Here is a 15,494-nt window from a genome sequence, read left to right as displayed (position 1 = left end):
AGCCTCCCAAGTAGCTGGAATTACAGGCACACACCACCATGCCCAGCTAATTTGTTTCTTTGTTTGTTTTTTAGTAGAGACGGAGTTTCACCATGTTGGCCCGGCTGGTCTCAAACTCCTGACCTTGTGATCCACCCGCCTCAGCCTCCCAAAGTGCTGGGATTACAGGCATGAGCCACCGCACCCGGCCTCCACGTGAATTTTAAAGACACGAAGGTCTTCCTTTATGGAATGGTTTGTGTGATCTGCCAGGAAGCAGCCCCACAATAAAGTCATTTGCTACGTGTCCAGATAGGACCACAGCTCCAGAGAAGCATCAACCACAGGTCTCCCTGGCTTCTCAGAGAGGCATTTTGAAGGTTGGGTTTGGCAACAGCTGAAGCCAAGAGTAACAGCTTTCTCAGTTTAGAGAGGGGGTTCTCTCCTCTCAGACCACACTTTTTTTTTGCTGGACATTATGAAAAATAAATTATAAGGCAGAAAAGCGAATGGGAGAGGGAAGGCAATATTAGTACAAATCAGACACAGCTGTGTTTTTGTGAAAAGCGAGTCTGTATTATTTCCCCCCAAAGTTAGTCCTGCAGCAATACTTAGTAGTTCTCTTTGCAATGCCCCCAGAAGAGAATCCACTTCTCAGGCATTCCTAAGTATGTCAGTCAGGATCCAGTTAGGAGATGGAACCGACGCCAGTTATTCTAACCGGGAGAATTTGATATAAATCATTGCTAACTAGGTAACTTGAAAGGCAAAGAGAAGGGCAGCAAGGAATCAAAGAGGCCGCTGTTGCAGGAAGCAGCTACTCCAAGGACTGGCGAGCAAGAGGAGAGCTGGAATTATCAAAACGGAGAAGCTTGGAGGAAGATCCCCGTGAGCTGCAACTCAGACCTCTGGGGTCAGGGCTGCTGTCTGGTGCTGGTATCTCTGAGCTGAGAGGAGGGGTCTGTGGGGCTGGACACTGAGCTCTGAGGAAAGGGCTCTGGCAGCTAGGGCTGGTGTCCAAGGAAGTACGATGAAGCTGGCTCTGCCAGCATTGGAAAAATTGCTAGCTGGATTCAGCTGTTCCTGCAGCTGGCATTGCTGGAATGAAACGCTCCTGACAGGTAGGACCAGCCAGAATGGCTTCATGGGGACTGAACAGGAGGTAAACAGGAATAAATGAGCCCTCCAGCCTTGCAGTCGCCCTCCCACGCCCCCTACTGGCAGAACCTAGAAGAGACGCTGGAGCCACGCTTCCCTGTAAGCTCAGCCCAAGCACTGGAAAAAAGCGCCTGGAAGGGCTGATTTGAAAAGGAAGAGCCATAGCTTGCCACTGGGACAGTGAACCACGCAGATTGTATGGAAGGTTCCAGAGAGAAGGCTGAGGAGGCGGAGGAGGCTGCTCACCCTGCACAGTGCTCAGCGTTTTCTGATTCCTTTCCCTGCAAAATAAATCCCCATTGAACTTCCCTCCCTTAGTGTCTCTTCTCCACATCCCTGTCTATAGCTGTCTTTCCTTTACAAAATGATATCACCTGAGGTCAGGAGTTCGAGACCAGCCTGGCCAACATGGTGAAACCCCATCTCTACTAAAAATACAAAAATTAGCCTTGCAAGGTGGGGGTGCCTGTAGTCCCAGCTACTCTGGAGACAGAGGTGGGAGAGTCACTTGAACCTAGGAGGCGGAGGTTGCAGTGAGGTAAGATTGCACCACTGCACTCCAGCCTGGGTGACAGAGTGACAGTCTGTCTCAAAAAAAAAAGAGAAATTATATTAAGCTATCAGTGCTAATCTTCCAACCCTGAGTCCATCCCCATCAGTAAAAGTTGTGTCAGAGTAGATTTTAAATATTTTCAACACAAAAATAGAAGGCCTGGCACAGTGGCTCATGCGTGTAATCCCAACACTGCAGGAAGCTGAGGCAGGAGGATCACTTGAGCCCAGGAGCTCATGGCTGCAGTGAGCTGTGACTGTACCACTGCACTGCACTCCAGCCTGGGCAACAGCAAGACCCTGTCTCCAAAAAACAACAACAACAACAACAACAAACTAACTAATAAATTAATAAATAAGCAAGGTGCTGGATGTGTTAAGCTTGATGTAATCATTCCACAATGTAAACATATACCAAAATATCACATGTGCCCCATAAATATATTATATATGATTGTCAACAAAATCATAATTTTTAAAAGTTTAGTAAAATTTTAAAAATTATTCATGTCTTTCTTAAAGGTAGAGGAAATAATAAAGTACATATTATGTCAAAATTAATGTCTTTTATTCACATCAATATATAAAAAAGAATGAAAAATTAAGAGTACAACTAAATATCGTGATGAGATAAATTTAAATTTAGAAATTAAAAGGAATGAAAGGTAAATGTCTAAAATAACAGGCACGGTGGCACACACCTATACTTCCAGCTGTTTGGGAGGCCAAGGCAGGTGGATCACCTGAGGTCAGGAGTTTGAGACCAGCCTGGCCAACATGGCAAAACCCTGTCTCTACTAAAAATACAAAAATTAGCCAGACGTGGTGGTGGGTGCCTATAATCCCAGCTACTTGGGAGGCTGAGACAGGAGAATTGCTTGAGCCCCTGGGAGGTGGAGATTGCAGTGAGTTGAGATTGAGCCCGGGAGGTGGAGATTGCAGTGAGTTGAGATCATGCCACTGCACTCCAGCCTGGGTGACAGAGTAAGACTCTGTCTCAAAACATAATAAATAAATAAATAAATAAATAAATAAATAAATAAATAAATAAAATAAGACACTTAAAAATCAAGCAGTCGAATTAATGCAAAATGATAAAGAGTAAGTTACAAATAAGCATTAAAATGATAGCCAGAAAGCAAATGAGATTAAAACTTTTAAAAATGGAAACAACATAAAAATTTTAAAACCAACCAGTAACACTGTAAAACCAGTAAAATTGAATTACTTCGCTTTTTGGATAAGAAAGGAAAAAATGGACTGGATAAGAAAGGATAATTAATTTTAAGAGAAAACATGGAAAGGTAAGATACAAACAAGGAGCTTAAATGTAACCATAAATAATAATAATTATCATGTACTAAGCATTTAAAGATGAATGACAAGCCCTCTACTAAGTACTTTGAATGCAGTGTCTCATTTAAACCTCTCAATAGCTCTGAAAGGCAGATGCTATTGTTATCTTCAGATTTTATAGATGAGAAAACTGAGACTTAGAGCGGTCTCGCAGCTCATAAAATGCGGAGTTGGAATTTAACTCGGCCAGTTCTCTCTAGATGTAGAGCTGGAGTTTTGTAGGAAAGCTATAAGATAATGCACCGTGGATGGAGGAAGAGACAAATTCGAGGTAATCAGTACATGTGATGTCAATGAGATCCCAAAGTAATACTGAAATACTGATTTGTTCAACAAAACATATCCGCGATAAGAGGACAATGAGGGCAAAATCAGAAAAGAGAGCAAGGAGGAAATGAGAGGAAACAAACTGCAAAACTCAAGGATCCAGGGAATCAGTCAAGTCTCCTGTGAAATTGGCTTGCTCCTCAAAGCCCTCACTTTCCCTGGGATGCAGTCTCCTGGCCCCCTGGACATTTCCTCTGCCTTTGCTTCCTCCTCCATGAAATTACCTAGGCCCCTTCAGTAAACCTTGTTTCTATTCCACCTGGCCAAGAACCATGTGCCGCTGCCTAGTAGCAATTGCATGGCAGTTGCCTCAACATCCCAGGTCTCTCCAGCCCGATGTCCCAGTGAGGTCATGTGGACGGGAACATCCCCATCACTCTCGCTCCAAGACTCTGTGCTGACACAAGGAACGCAGTCCTTGAGGAGATCTGTTCCTTAGTTATATCTGACAATCCCAAGTAAATGATCTATGAGCCCGAGCAGCTACTCCCCACTGGTATCGATTCCTTTGATTCGTGCCACCATCTCAACTAATACGCTCTGGGAGAGCAGTTTGAAGGTCTGGGCAGCCCAGGAAACTGCAGGCATGTTTCCTACTAGGATGTGCTTTGCTGGATGGAGGATGAGCACTGGAAAGCACCACGTTGGCCAGGTCTGTCCTGCGGACTCCCAGCTCACCAAAGAGCCAGAGCGGAAACTCCAGGCAAGCAGTTAGTGCTGGTATGACACATGGTCAGTGATGAATAAGTAGAATATTCTGTCTCGTGGAAATTACTGTGGGATTTGTTTTTCAAGGATTGCATACATGATGTGCTCACTTTCTAGGATTTAATAATTATGGACAAACGTCTAGGCATTAGTGCGAAGTTGGCATTTTGAGTGCCAAAGTTTACATGTATGCTTGCATGTAGAACATGCAATGCAATTGAATAAAATAATAATTTAATAGTACAGTGGATTTGTCATAACTAGAGTGATCCTGGCCAGGCATGGTGGCTCACGCCTGTAATCCCAGCCCTTTGGGAGGCAGAGGTGGGCGGATCACTTGGAGTCAGGAGTTCAAGACCAGCCTGGTCAATGTGATGAAACCCCATCTCTACTAAAAATACAAAAATTAGCTGGGCATGATGGCGGACGCCTGTAATCCCAGCTACTCGGGAGGCTGAGGCAGGAGAATTGCTTGAACACGGGAGGAGGCTGCAGTGAGCTGAGATCGCACCACGAGCTAGACTCCATCTCAAAAAGTAAAATATAAAAAATAAAAAAACTAGAGTGATCGTATATCCTGCTTGTCCTGAACAATTTTGTTTTATGTGTTATACGTCAACATTATTATTCATAGTGTCTCCTTTTGCCCTTAAAAGTTATCAGGTGGTTCCCCTAGCCATAACACAATAGATGGGGTCCCTATTTGCCTGTATAAAATTGTATAAAATGTGGGGTTCCCTTATTGTGAGGTTAATGAATTGAACAACTGAGGTACCAGACCAGGGAGGTTCTGGGTTGAGCTGCTTGTCCCAGCCTTGTTGTCGCGCCCCCTGGTGGCAGCTTTCTGAGCTGGCTTAAATATCCATCGGGATGTTTCTGGGTCTTCAGGCTGGCAGGGGTTTTGAGAACAGTGATAGCAGTTCTAGGATTCACCCAATTCGTTGGTTTCCAATTCATGGAGACTGGCCTCAGACTATTGACATTGCGTGGACCCTAGACAGGGTTGCCTGCCTTCCCCTGCCTGGCCTTGACCTCCCTTCTCTGTTATTCCTCCCCAGGGTAAGAAGTTTAGCCCAAACCATTTAGAGAACTACGACTGGACATAAAGATGGGAATGAATTGCCTAGCGCTTTATATTTGGATTCAAGCAATCACAGTTAACAATGGTAATCCCAATAATAGTTAACATTTATTGAATGATTTCTATGGGCTAGCAATTTACATTAAGAATGGCATTTCTAATCCAACACCAAACAATGTAAAGTACACTTTAGACTCTGTTGTAATAGATTTTTAGACAGCCACATAGATGTCAGTGTTCATCCATATCTAGGAATTATGTAGAAAGTATTGTTTTGGTTTGGGCATTATTTTTGCTTAGAAATGATAAAAATATAAAAATTATTTGTTTTTCTTGTGTAAAATCAAAGCCTTCAGGTTTTCATTTAAATTGAACATTAGCCTTTGATTTGAATCACTTATGCCCTTCAGGTGCCCTAAAGCTGTTCGATAACAGGAACATTTTAATGTTTTACAGCCTGTCTGGAACTCTTGCAGCTTGGGCTACTAGGTCCATGGGTGAAGGTCAGCCTGGCAGAGACTCTGGGATCAGTCCTTGGAGGGTGGGTCAAGTTTGAGTAGCTCAAGGTTGAGTTGAGCAGAATAGCTGGTCTTACCCAGCCTCAGCTCTCAGACTCCTAGTAATGGGATTCCTGCCATATTTCCATGACTGCTGGTGCAAGGATGTGTGTGTGTGTGTGTGTGTATGTGTGTGCGTGTGAGTATATATGTTTATGTGCACACCTGTGTATTTATGGTCAAGCTGGAAGGGTTTTAGCATGGGAATCAGAATTTGTTTTTGCAGTCTCTGTCCATTTTAATTGACTTGCCTTATCTGGAAAAGCCTTTGTTCATGTCCTGCCTCCACTGATCTTTCTCCAAATCTCATGCAGAGACATAATAGCTGCTCTGTAAATATACTGAACAAAACTTTTCAGAGTGTCGTGAAGTGGTAAGGAACTACCAGGCTTAGATTCGTAGTTTGTATGTGTTCAGTGTAAGTGAAGAACTGTGAAAGCACATACAATAGGCACCTTCTCTATAACCTTTCCTGAGCTGTTTGCACGCAGGATGCCACAGTGCACTGGATCCAAGGAGTTGCTACCATTAATTTTATCCTGGGCTCTGTCCTCAGAAAAGGAGCTGGTTTCATTTTGGTCTCTGCAGTCATGAATATTACCACCTTCCTGCTGGGAATCATGTAAGAAACTGATTAGCCCCAGCTTGATTCCCCCTGCAACGGGGGACGCCTGGAGAGCTCACTGCACGAAGAGTCAGACTTGATGTTCAAAACTGAGCAAGTTTATTTGTTATCCGAGGAGAGAATGGAATAAGTATGGGAACCTTAGGGAAATAATTTGTGCAGGTAGTTTTCAGTCTCTAACTGCAGCCCGAGTTCCCTCTGCTATTTTCTGATGGCAACTGATTTTTTTTTTTAATGAAAGAAAACACAGGGGAGACAATTTACTTTTGTCAGAAAGATTTACTATCTCAGGCAGATGTGATTCCCTCCTAGGCATGGTTTTATTCTTTTTAAATTCCACCGAATTCCTAAACCAGATTCTGGAGCTTCGGTTTCTGGTTCTTGCCCCATTTCTAACTTGCTGGATTATAACAGGTAATATCCTTAAACATGCTGAGCCTGTTTCCACTCAAGCAAAAATAAGAATTAGGACATCTAGCCTACATAAAAGGGAATGCCAAGGGAATCTGGTGGATTATTTTTGATGTTTGGGAGAAAGAAATAGCACCTACTACTACTACCAATTCTTATTGTTCTATGTGAGCCTACCCTGAGAATAAGAATTGCTATTTCACTTTTAAGGAATGAAAGAAAAATGTAAGGAAACAGAGATGATGATTTAATACTTTGACCAATCTGAAATGAAATAGGGGCACTTCTCTTAAGACCTGGATATAGTTCATGATTTCAAGCTAACAGTATCTGAAAAATCAGCTAAGCTATTTTTCAAAGGGCATTTGGAAGAGAATAACATAATGTTATTAACAGATTAGTAATAGATTTTACGTAGATGAATATGATATAATATGATAATAATATAGATTAATAATACTATAAATAGAATAATATTTCTTAGAACCAAAAGAAGATTTTACGTGCTTTAAGGAGATAAAAGAGAGAGAACCATAAAATAAGAGATTTCAGAAAGTTTATCCTCTTGACATCTCAGAAATGAACATTTCCTGAAGTAGGAAGTAGGAATGCTCCTTGGTTTTTTGTTGTTGTTGTTGTTGTTGAGACAGAGTCTCGCTCTGTAGCCCAGGCTGGTGTGCAGTGACACGATCTCAGCTCACTGCAAGCTCTGCTTCCTGGGTTCCCGCCATTCTCCTGCCTCAGCCTCCCGAGTAGCTGGGACTACAGGCGCCCGCCACCACACCCGGCTAATTTTTTGTATTTTTTAGTAGAGACGGGGTTTCACCGTGTTAGCCAGGATGGTCTCGATCTCCTGACTTCGTGATCCGCCCGCCTCGGCCTCTCAAAGTGCTGGGATTACAGGCATGAGCCACTGCACCCGGCCTCCTCTGTGTTTTTTAATACCCTTTCCCCACAATGCCAGCATAGTTCTGTGAGAAGTAGTAGGGTTGATGAGTGAATGAAGGAACGCAGAGATGGACGAGTCAAGGAAGGAATAAGTGAATGTTCTCACATCGCTAGAGGGCTTTGTTATTTGCTTTTACTTTTGTGGTTATAGAAGCTGATTGTAGGGAATTTGCAAAATGAAGATAAGTATAAAAATGAGAATTAAAATCACAGAGGAAACCCCCTGGGGTCTTCATTTGCAGGTTTGTGCTTTTGCCAACATATAGCTAGTTATGTAAATTTAATGCATGGAAATTCTGTGTCTTAAAGTCTGATCTTCATGGAATTAAAAAAGAAAGGGAATTTCCATAGTTTGTATGTATCAACTTTGATACAGGAAAAATTCAGAGAAGCAGGGGACATGGGTTGGAATGGATCAGTGTTCACCACAGAACCTTTTAGGGACCGAGAAGTCTAGGAAAGGAGCAATGCATTTCCATCAACCTCATCAAACTAAGAAGTGTGCCAGTGTCTTAGCGACAGGAGCCTGGAGTTGACATAGAACATCAAAGCAGTATCTCTAGGCATATGTATTTGTTATATAATATTATATATTATTTGTAGTTTTTTTTTTAATTTGTAGACCAGCACTGCTGGTCCCTACTGCAACTTTTTGCATGGTTTCCAGGCCGTCTTTCATTGCTTATGAATGTTTCTGGTCTCCTCTTTCCCAACTTAATTGTATGTCCTTCAAAAACCATATGGGGTCTTGTTCTGAATTCATCCCTCTGTTTTTTCATTCACTCTACAAGTTTCCATCGCACACTTTGTGTGTGTGTGTATGTGTGTGTGTGTGTATGTATGTATGTGGTAAAACACCAAGAATTAAAAAGCAATGAAATGTGACATTTCCGTTTTCTGGAAGTTTGGTTTGTGATTAATAAGACAAGGTCTCTGGACCCGAAAGTGTTAAGTAAAAATATCAGCAAAGGCTCACTCATGCTTCCATTGCACAGTTCCTGATGTGAGGCACATCACTTGGTGCTTTAGTCTCAGTTGATGGATTGATTAATTAAGAGGCAACCTATCAGGGAAAAAGCAAGGTAAAGTACTGTTCATTGGTTTACAGACAGTCTAATGTATTTAGAAATCATCAGGAGTAAGACTGTGTTCTTCCCAAGATCATGATTACCAGAAATCCCATTCAAACAAAAAATAAAATTAGCCATGGATGGCCCAGGGTAGAATTTCTGAAAACAGTATTTAACTTGACCTAGATATTGACAAGGATAACAGTGCAGTCCTTGATGTTGGAGTCAGCAAATACACGCTGTTACTCTTTATTTCTTTTTGTGGCGTTACTGTCTGTGCAAATATATTTAGTTCATATTGCTATGTACACAGCAGTGACAACTGCGCCCTATTGGGGTGATTATAAATGCAACAGTGAATAAATAAATCATCCTTTGGTGACCCCTGGAAGAAAAAGTTGATGCAAAAATGCTTAAAAACTCTTTGAAGGAATTCATTACGTTTTAGAATTCAATAACCTAGAGGGGAGATTTTCATTCCTGGAAACTCACAGAATAAAATCACACCTTGGTAGTACCATGCTCACTGATGTACTTGAGCTTATTGTATAATACTGTGGAGGGAACAAGAAGGCTCTTCTTTGGAGAGGTTTAAGGAGGAGATGAAAATACATAAGTCCAAGAGATCCTGAAGCTCTCTTAAGGAAAGAGGTTAAAAGAAGAAGGTTCTTAATACACATGAAGATTTGGAGAGGCTGATGCTGCAAGAATAAAAGGAATGTGGAGGAATTTATCTCGCAACAGTGCACCACTGTAACAGGTTTCTTTTAGCAGAGTTTTGTTATGTGAATGTATATTTCCTGATATTTACACTTTCCCATTTTTGCTTCTAAGCTAATTAGGTTATAAGAGCTGTTATTCTAAACAAGTTAATCAATCTCTTTTAACATCTTTCAAATAAGATAAGCAAAACAGGTGTGTGTGGATACACACTGATATTCAAAATGGTCTGTGTATACAGCTACACAAAACCCAGTTAGCAATTCTTACAAAGAAAAAGGGGAGAATTAGATATGTTATTCTCCATCCAAAAGAATGATTTCATATAGAGCCTAGAAAAGTGAGTGATTGGAATTCCCTTGGATGATAAGGGGATGGTGACTTCAGGGATAAAAACCACCAAGGAGGTAGCTGTGCACCTTTGGCTGGGGCTCAGAATTGTTGATTATTAGCAACTCCGGCTTAAAGTGTGGTCAGTTAAGACCAGTGGAGGTTAACACCTGGTTGAAATGTCAACCGGGGATGTGAAAAAGTGGTCTGGTGGAAGTGGAGACAGTGAGTGAGAAAATAATTTTAATTATAGAATAAAGAAAAAACAGGAAGCAAGAATGAAGAAACATCTAGGAAAGTATAGAAAGAGTTGTAATCACTCATGAGGAGATGAAGCATTTGCCAGGAGAGAGAGAGAGAAAAAAAAAAAAACAGCCAGTTGAGCTGAAAAATCCTATCTAAATATGAAAGCAGGGAATATATTCTGAGGCTGGAAATATTCATCAATGTGTTAAATGTCACACATTCTAAAAATATGAGATAGATTTCAACAGCCCTATAGTTAAAGACTGATGATTGGAATATCGCTTTTATGATGCCATAGCAATTCACATGGTTCTTAAGTCTCCATAGCAACAGCCCGATACTACTTTTTGTTCTCTTGTGTAGTCACATGATGCTGGATGCACTGCATAAACAGAGGGGAGCGGTTGATTGTATTTCTCAATTAGTGACAGAGAGACCAGGGGTCATGAGACAGGACTTTTATTGGGATTGGTCCTGGGTCTTGTAAACTATGGCTGTCCCTTGATATCCTTTCTCTTAGGAGCTGGCACTTCTACTGGCTGTTCACCTTTGACCCCATTAGCCTCTGCTTTCTCTCAACTACTGTTGTTTTATGAGTTGTGTGTCCATTTAGATAAAATTCTCTCAAAGCAGAAGACCCTTTCTATTTGGGATTCCCAACTGAAACCATGCCCCAAAGAGTTAAAGAAGCCAATGGCTAACTTCTTGGGCTTAGAGGATAACACATAAGAAAAGCAAAAACTTGCTGAAAAGCTGAAACTGAGACTATGCCCCCAAGAGTACAACCAGTAACTAACAAAAATTCTTGAGTGTGCAGGTTAACATACAAGACAAGAAACCTCTCACTGCAACACTAAAACTCTCTCCACCTATGAGATAAAAGAACTGGCTAAAGTTGGTTGGAACCAATATGGCTGACTGGGGTCTGCGCAGAACCAGCTTGCTGACCTCACAGCCTGAATTTCCACCCATGTTTCACACTAACTTCCTCCAAATTTGCACACAGCAGCCCCAGGAGGCATCACGAATAGATAACTGCGCATGCCCAAGGACTTTCCAGACTTCGTGCTTCCTTCCATCAGTCACCTGCTTATCCCCAAATCCACCCCCTGAAACTTTTCCATTAAAAAATACTGCCTTGGAGCCAGCACAGATAGACAGATTTGAACTTGACTCCTGTCTCCTTGTGAGTAGACTTGCAATATAAAGCTTTTCTTTTCTCAAAAATCCAGTGTTGACCAGATGTTGGGGCTCACGCCGGTAATCCCAGCACTTTGGGGGACCAAGGTGGAAGGATTGCTGGAGGCCAGGAATTTGAGGCCAGACTGGGCAATGCAAGAAAACTCCAGCTCTACAAAAAATTTATTAGCCAGGTGTGATAGCATGTGCCTGTGGTCTCAAATACTTGGGAGGCAGAGGTGGCCTCAGCTACTCGGGAGGCAGGATCGCTAGAGCCTTGGAGACTGAGGCTGCAGTGAGCTATGATGGCACCACTGCACTCCAGCCTGGGCAACAGAGCAAGATCCTGACTCTAAAAAATGAACGAAAAACAAACAAACAGAAAACCCGGTGTCATAGTATCGGCTTCTAGCGCATCCAACAGTGAGCCCTTTTTTCTGGTAATACAGTTGTCTTGAAAATGGTAGAACTACCAACACGAGAGGGGTGGTCATTTGCTGTGAAGAAACTACTGTTTTCACTTCAGGTTGAGCAACAAACTCGTCTGCTAGGGCGAGGGCATACTGTTGCATCAGAATCTGTTCCACAGTTTTTCTGTCTGTAAAATGGGAGTGATAACCAAAACCCTTTTCTTAGTCAAAGGGTAGTGTCTATGAGACATTTAGACAAGTTTTGTCAAATACATTTTGGAAAGTGGTGTACGTGTGGGGAGAACCTGATTTACTGCCTTAGGCTTATGTATTAGAGGTATCAAGGTGCTTCATGTTTTAGCCTAGAGTCAGAGAGCGCCCTATGAAGTTTGCAAGCATAATTAAGACAGATAGAAATCTCTCCTGAGCTCTCATTAAATTTACAAGGATTTTCCTACTGAGGCCGACTCAAGTTCCCAACACTTTTGCCATCGTTCTCATTAATGAGCATCAGGCTGAGTTAAGATCTGTCTAAACTCACCTTGACATTGGCTGTTTTTCAGTGGCAGTCAGAAGTTTATGGGCTCTAGTCCTAAGTGATGACACTAACATCTGTTACCCTGACTGAATCAATTCCCTCTTTTTGTTTATTTTTTTCTTTATAGGAGAGGATATTTATACAAGAACAAAGAATGTTACTTGGTACAGAGAAGGCAGTCTGTAAATATTCATTTTCTTCCTCCTATTTTTTCTTTTTTGAAATGGAGTTTCACTCTTGCTGCCCAGGCTGGAGTGCAATGGTGCAATCTCAGCTCACTGCAACCTCCGCCTCCCAGGTTCTAGCAATTCTCCTGTCTCAGCCTCCCAAGTAGCTGGGATTACAGGTGCCCGCCACCATACCTGGCTATTTTTTGTATTTTTAGTAGAGACCAGGTTTCATCATATTGGTCAGGCTGGTCTTGAACTCCTGGCCTCAGGTGATCCACCCACCTCTGCCTCCCAAAGTGCTGGGATTACAGGCATGAGCAACCGCGCCCGGCCCATTCTCTTCCTCCTCTTACCCCTTTTTCCACCTCCAATTCTTGCATTTCTGGCATTTTGCTATTGGGATTTCAAAGGTTTGCCAATGATGTAGGCATGTTTGGAGCTAAGGGGGACATCGTAGCAATGCTGCAGCATCATCACTGACGCAAGATGTTAAGCTCTCACTATCTATAGGACACCATACACAGAGGTGGAAATACACAGCCATGAGACCTTGTGCTTGAGGGTTAAGCTACAGATCAGGGTTAAAAGATAACAGCACAAGGTGACTTAAGCTAAATGTCAAACAGGCAGTGAAGACAAACAGAGGTGAGCTGGGTTGCTCAGGGAAAGCTTCCCAGAAAGGAGTTGTTTTGGGGGGGATTTTGTTTGGTTTTGTTTTTGAGACAAAACCTCGCTCTGTTGCCCAGACTGGAGGTCAGTGCTGCAATCACCGCTCATTGCTGCCTTAACCTCCCAGGCTCAGGCGATCCTCCCACTCCAGCCTCCCAAGTTGCTGGGACCACAGGCGCATGTCACTGGTGCTCAGCTAATTTTTTGATTTTTCATAGGGACGGGGTCTCACTATGTTGCCCAGGTTTGTCTCAAACTCCTGGGCTTGAGTGAGCCTTCCACTTCAGCCTCTCAAAGTCTGAGCTACTGTGCCCAGCCAAGAAAAGGAGTTGATGAGGACTTTGAAGAAAGCTAATGTCTATTGAGTGCTTATTAAGTAATGGACATTGGGGCTTGGCCTGCTTTATCTCTTTGATTAAAGTTGGATTCTGCAAAAGGACCTAAAGGTAGAAAGGTGGGACTGACTGAAGAGGGAATGATTGGATAATGAGTTTGGCAGGCGGGAGGCAAATAGGAAAGGAGATGGCACATGATTCTAAAAGCCAAAGTAAAGAGCTTGTATAATGAGAAGCTATTATACATTTTCAATAGGGAGTGCTGTGTGCCCAATTGTAGGATTTCGGTGGGAAGCATTCAAGTCTGAGAAAAACAACCAAACCACACAAAGAGCCCAGGCAGCAAGCAGGTCATGGGTCCTTGGCACAGGGGGAGAGGCAGGAGTCCAGAAAGGTTGACTTGAGAATCCAGTAATTTTTTATTTGATTCCAGGCATTTTGTGGAAAAGGTCCAGTAAATAATGAAGTAAGTCATTTTTACATGAAAAACAAAAGGCTGACTAGAAGAAAGATTAGCATCAAGGACAGCACCTGGAGAGTCTAAGGAAGGAGCTCCTTTGGGGGAAAGGAGGTTAGACGGGAGTTTTAAATGTATTCAGCATGTAGAGGCTACAAGGAGGTGGAGATACCTTCCCAATAGGACACTAGAGATGGGAAAATTGTACTGTGGGAGCTGCCTGAATGCATTCCATCGTCATCTCCCGGGAAAACTGGGAACCCCACTGTCCCAAGGCCCATAAAGCTAATGGCATGTTTTATGTCTCTGTTTTACATCTTTATTTCCCCCTAGTGAAATATGGAATCAAACAAAACCAAATTTCCCAAGTCTACTTCTAACCCCCAAAATAAATATTTTACCAAGTATTTATTGAGTTCCTTCTCTGTGACAGCATTCCCTGTATCCCTCCCAGCCACTGTATCTGGCTGATCTTTTTCTATGTCAATTTGGGGGTAAATGGAGAAAGGCATGGGATTTAGGTCGAAGCAAATGTCCATGGAGGCTTCTCTAAGTCAGTCATTCCACGATAATGGCTCTGTTCCTTTATTTAGAAAGGACATATATAGCCAACAGTATGTTGAAAAAGAAAGAACATCAAATTAGCAAGGTTGAGGACTTCTGTAATCTTAGGAAAGTAACTGAACTCTCTGGGACTCAATTTACTTATCTGTGAAATGATGGACTAGTTGATACACAACTTGATTGTAATATCCTATGATCTGATATCATGGAGTTAGGCTCATAATTCCTTTAAGAAATCACATCATTGCTTTTATAGAATGCAAGCTGTTTCTTGTTATAAGGAAGAGTGTCTCCCTCCCTCCCTCCCTTCCTTCTTTCCTTCTTTCCTTTGAGACAGAGCCTTGCTCTGTCACCCAAACGAGAGTACAAAGGCATGATCACAACTCACTGCTTCCCCAAACTCCTGGGCTCAGGCAATCTTCTTGCCTTAACCTGATTAGTAGCTAGGAATGTGCACCACCACACCTGACTAATTATGTTATTTTTTTGCAGAGACAAGGTCTCAGTATGTTGGCCAGGCTGGTCTCAAAACTCCTGGGTTCAAGCAGTCTTCCCTCCCTGGCCTCCAAAAGTGCTGTGATTATAGGCATGAACTACCATACTGGGCAGAGAAGGGTATTCCTTAAGGGTGCAACTTTTGTCCAAGGCCACCCTGAACAGTCAAAGCTATGATCTTCTTTGCCAGTCTCCTGGGGATCCTGGGGCTGAGTGCAACATCTGCATCCTCAGAGGCTGATAACCCTCCCTTCTCTCATGAGGATATGAAGATAGATAAGAAGGAAGAGGATGCATGGTCTAGTCCTTGGGTCACCTGAGACAGAACAGGAGAGAAGCAGGGTCCCTAGACCATCATGTTTGTCATGGAGCCAAAGGGTCACTGCCCAGTGTGCCAAGACTATGACACCAGGTCTGTGAGAAAAGCAAAGCTTTTATTGTTCCCAGGGAGACAGGAGTCCAGCTCAGATCTGTCTCCCTCCGCTGGCTTCAAGGGAGTAGTTTTATTAGAAGAGGTTTAGGGGGTGGATTCTGGGATTAGTGGGTGATTGGTGGAAGGAAAGGGGAAATCTAGAAAGTTCTTAGCATGAGCAGTTATCTCTTCATGGT

General features: G+C 42.6%; 1 protein-coding gene across 1 annotated transcript in view; it reads left to right on the top strand.

Moving 5' to 3' along the window:
* The window catches only part of FRMD4A (FERM domain containing 4A), a 685,957-nt gene that overhangs the window by 128,049 nt on the left and 542,414 nt on the right, over window positions 1–15,494 (top strand). The gene's annotated exons all lie outside the window — the stretch shown is intronic.

The sequence above is a fragment of the Gorilla gorilla genome, chromosome 8 (genome assembly GCF_029281585.2).
Source record: "Gorilla gorilla gorilla isolate KB3781 chromosome 8, NHGRI_mGorGor1-v2.1_pri, whole genome shotgun sequence".
NCBI lineage: Eukaryota > Metazoa > Chordata > Mammalia > Primates > Hominidae > Gorilla > Gorilla gorilla.
This window is presented reverse-complemented; position numbering and strand designations above follow the sequence as displayed.